This window comes from Oculina patagonica, chromosome 8 (genome assembly GCF_052425735.1).
Source record: "Oculina patagonica isolate OP01 chromosome 8, crgOcupat, whole genome shotgun sequence".
Lineage (NCBI taxonomy): Eukaryota > Metazoa > Cnidaria > Anthozoa > Scleractinia > Oculinidae > Oculina > Oculina patagonica.
Genome location: NC_135765.1, coordinates 24,843,620 through 24,848,053, shown reverse-complemented (window position 1 = coordinate 24,848,053; position 4,434 = coordinate 24,843,620).

Below are 4,434 nucleotides of genomic sequence, written 5' to 3'. Positions count from 1 at the left end.
AAATCGATTGGAATGTTCATATGCCGAAACCAAGAAAAGATCAGGAGTTATTATCTTGTTTGTATCTCGAATATCTACATTTTTACTTTCATGAACATTGAATGTTATACCGACTTACGCACGAGGTCTTTGTGATTGTTTCATTATGTTGAGTTTGGCGCCAAAATAATTGTTTTGGACCAAGGCTTTGGCCGGGCACTTTGCATATACCGGACGATCGGGACAATCATATGAGAACCCCCTGATCGCTTCCAATCGCTTTGATAGCCTACGATCGTGTCAGTTTCTGCAAACGATCGATGCCATAGTGGACGCAAGTTGAAAACGCGTTTACTTGCGTCTCCGTTTGGCCTTGACTTGCGTGCACTTGCGTTGACTTACGATGACTTGCATTCACTTTGGTCGAGATCAAATTCAACGCAAGTTTTGCTGCTTACTTCAAATACTGAATTGCAGCGCGCGCAATTGCATTTAAATGGCTTTTTTGACAACTTGCGTGCACTTGCGAGTAAACTTGCGAGTCCGTTTGGCCACCCAACGCAAGTTTGTAAGTAAGTTCAACTTGCATCCACTTGCGTTACCGTTTGGCCAGGGCTTTACGAGATACTAGCGTCTCAGGAATTTGCCAACATAACTTAGAATTTTAATCAAATTCAGGCTCGGGACTCAAGAAATTAACTTCGTAGCCAATTTCTATTCCATAAAGTGATCGTGAGCAAGGTTTAAATTACGATATCTTGCGTGGATTGCTAGAATAACAAAATAAGTTTTTTGAGTGAAAGTTTAGTCACTGTTGGATTAAAAATAAAATCAGTTACGTCGTTGTAACGAAAATATTGATTGAGGAAATTTCTCAATTAACTTTCACCAACCGTCACAGACCGAGTCGGAGCTCGGCAGGTGAGTCGCCATATTTTTCCTTTATTGCCGTCTTCAGAGTAGCACTTTTTTAACACTAGCAGTTTTGCATTTGCGATTCTTTTATACATAATAATAATAATAATAATAATAATAATAATAATAATAATAATAATAATAATAATTTTTTTTTAAAATAAACACTTTATTAACCAATTTCTAAAAGAATTACAATGATTTGACTATTCGAATAAGAACTTTATATATAAACATATTATTTACATAATAATAAAAACAGTGTCTTTAAAAATGTAGAAAAATAGTAAAAGCGACTTCGAGAGCAATAATAAAAGAAGAACTATATATTAAAAAAAAAATATTCGATCTAAATTGCAGTACGAGAATTCTCTACTTGAAAGTCCATATCATAAATGTCAATGTTCCTGTTTCTCTTTACAGTTCTTGATCCCCTTAGGCAGATTAAGGCGGATCGGAGGATCGCAAATGAGACTTTTGATCTGATCCAAGACACCGTTGTTGCGTAATCCTCCCCTTTCTTTGCGGCGATTAATTCTGCAAGCCTACTGTGATACCTCTTGCACTCCTCGCCCATTCCTCCGGTGGATGTAAACACCAATGGAGTGAAAGTTCCCTGTTCTACTTGAAGAACCCTGTCTGCGTAAGCCCTCTTCTTCTCATTCTCATGGTTACGGTATATCTGCTTGGGGGTTTGGTCCTTGTAGGAATCCGCGTTGGGGTGACACACCCTCACATCAAAGAACGCGGATCTCTGCTTCTCCCAAAACCCCCGGGCATGTATATCTAGGCGAGCATCTGGCGTTGTGTTAGCGCCGCTTGGTAGCCTCTCTCCAGTCAGTTCTTGAAGGACGGGCTCTATTTCGACATCATTACAGACCATCTTAAGCAAGTCAGCCTCGAGGTCACGGAGTTCATTATGGCGCTGAATTATGAATCTGCCTCTCCTACAAATCATTGCATGATCGATTGTAAAGGCGTCACCGCACACGCACACTGTCGACTGTCGGCTTTGTTTATAATAATAATAATAATAATAATAATAATAATAATAATAATAATAATAATAATAATAATAATAATAATAATAATAATAATAATAATTATAATAATAATAATAATAATAATAATAATAATTTATACATTTATATAGCGCTAAAACTATAAATATTCTAAAGCGCTGTTTACAATATGTAAAAATAATATAAAAATATAAAAATTAGAATAAACCTACATACAAATCAAACTAGAAACAGTGTGATTAAAAAGTTAAAACGCATTGCTCATGAAGGACAATTTTCGTATCAAAATTGTTTCTATTCTTACTGTTGGTTTGGTATAGTAGACATTTTAAATCACTCTCCGACGGTAAAATGAGCTGCCATTTCTCTTGAAGATAAACCAAACTGCGCATCATTGAAAGCTGAACTAGGTACGCAGTAAAGCGCATGAGCAAGGGTTATGCGCAACTTGAGAACTGTTTTTTGCAGGTGATGTAATGGTCCCTTCCTCAATCAATCACTTATACTCAAAAGGTAGTAAAACGGATTCGAATTTTTATGTATACAACTGAGATGTTATTGCGTATTTTTTTTTTTAATTAAAGCAATCCAATAAACTGATATTTGTTATTAAGGTGATCAGTGTTTGAAATAATAAAAATTTGGTTTGTATCTGATCTTAAAATCGGTTTAAAAAAGGTGGTAAAACACGTATAAAACTGAATTTTCGGTAACTCTCTGTTACCTTCAAGTTCATCAGAGTTAAAATTGGTTCAGTTTTTGCATAATAAGGTTTTATACACCGCCGGTCTCTAGGTATGTTCTCAATGTTAAATAAACTTGTGGGAAATGCACATGCTCATTCACACAGTTAATGTCCTGGATAGAATGTAGCGCTTCTAGGAAAAGGCGTTGTTGCCTTTTGTTGACATTTCTTTCTAAAATTTCTACATAATCCGGATGAATGTCATGGTCTGTTGTTTCCGCGTGAAATCTTATTGCGCTTTCGTTATTAGATCTTGTGCCAGGCTTGTGCTCTGCGTCGCGCGAGAACATCCCTAGGGACCGGCGGTGTATAAAAACTAATTATGCAAAAACTGAACCAATTTTATCTCTGATGAAGGTAACAGAGAGTTACCGAAAATTCAGTTTTATGCGTTTTTTACCACCTTTTTTAAACCGATTTTAAGATCAGATACAAACCAAATTTTTATTAAACTGATATTTAAATAGAAATATACTGACCACGGACATCATTCCACTAAAGAAGGATTAAGCCCAAAACGTCTGGAATCAACTTAAATATTTTGGCACTTTTCGTGTATTTTTATTGTTATTATTTTAACTATTATAGTCTTCTTACAAGTGCCACGCAGCCCATGAACATCAATTTTTTTTGTTCAAATTGTGGTATACTGACCATAATCATGGAAATCAAATTAATTTTATAGGCATGTAATTAATATTATTTGGAATGTGAAAACTAAGCACAGGAACACTATTTCAGAACAAGTAAGTGTTGATCGTTTTCAAATACGCCCTATTATTTTTGGAAAAGAATTAAACAAAGAACTCACAGTTAAAAAAACACTTTTTGTCACAATCTCTCCCAATCTCTCTCTCTCTGGTGCCCTTTGTGTTCTACTTGAAGTATGATTCCCAGTGTGACGACAGGGATGAATTTACCAATTCCCAAAAGAACACGTATTTTCTGAACGTGTCAGTCGTCTTCCTCTGCTATTGACAAGTCTCTGCTGGCGGTGATGAAAAAAAAAATAGCTAATTAACTTTTGCAAAGTTAAATAGTTGCAAATTCTCACCGCTTGCTCGATTACACTTTGCAAAACTGTCAATCAAAATATAACTCTGATTGGTTAGCGACAATAGAAAACCACAAAATCATGCATTCCAAACCACCCAAAATTACTGCAAAGTACTCAAAATCATTAAAATTGTGCTTAAAAACCGTAAAAAGGTAAAAATTAATTGTATTTAAGTTAATTTTCATTAAAAGAAGCACGAAAATTACAAATTTGGGAAAACATGCCTATCAAAATGCCGTTGCCATGGTGATGTCAAGTTCCTGGCACAACATCCTGTCCTACCAAATTATTTCCAGATAAATTTTAGGTAAACTCAAAAAGTTTGGCACGGTTTGGTTGAATCTTGAAAAAGTTATAAGCGTTCAAAGTCAGCGCGGGCCTCAAAAGCCACCCCTCCCCCCCCCCCCCGGTCGGAATAGGGTTAAACACAAGACTATTTAAGTGCATCTAAGTAGTATAGGAGTTGGGGGTACGAGATCATAAAAATTTTTATAATCTCTTACATCCCCAACTCCTATACTACTGCACAGCACTGGATTCAAAAAAATAGAATCAAAAATAGAATCAAAAAATAGAATCAAAAAATAGAATCAAACATGGAATCAAAAATGAAATCAAAAATAGAATCAAAAATGGATTCAAATATTGGAATCAAATATTGGATCCAAAACTGAAATTCAAACCCTAGAAAACCAAGCCTGTAAAACCAAGCCTGT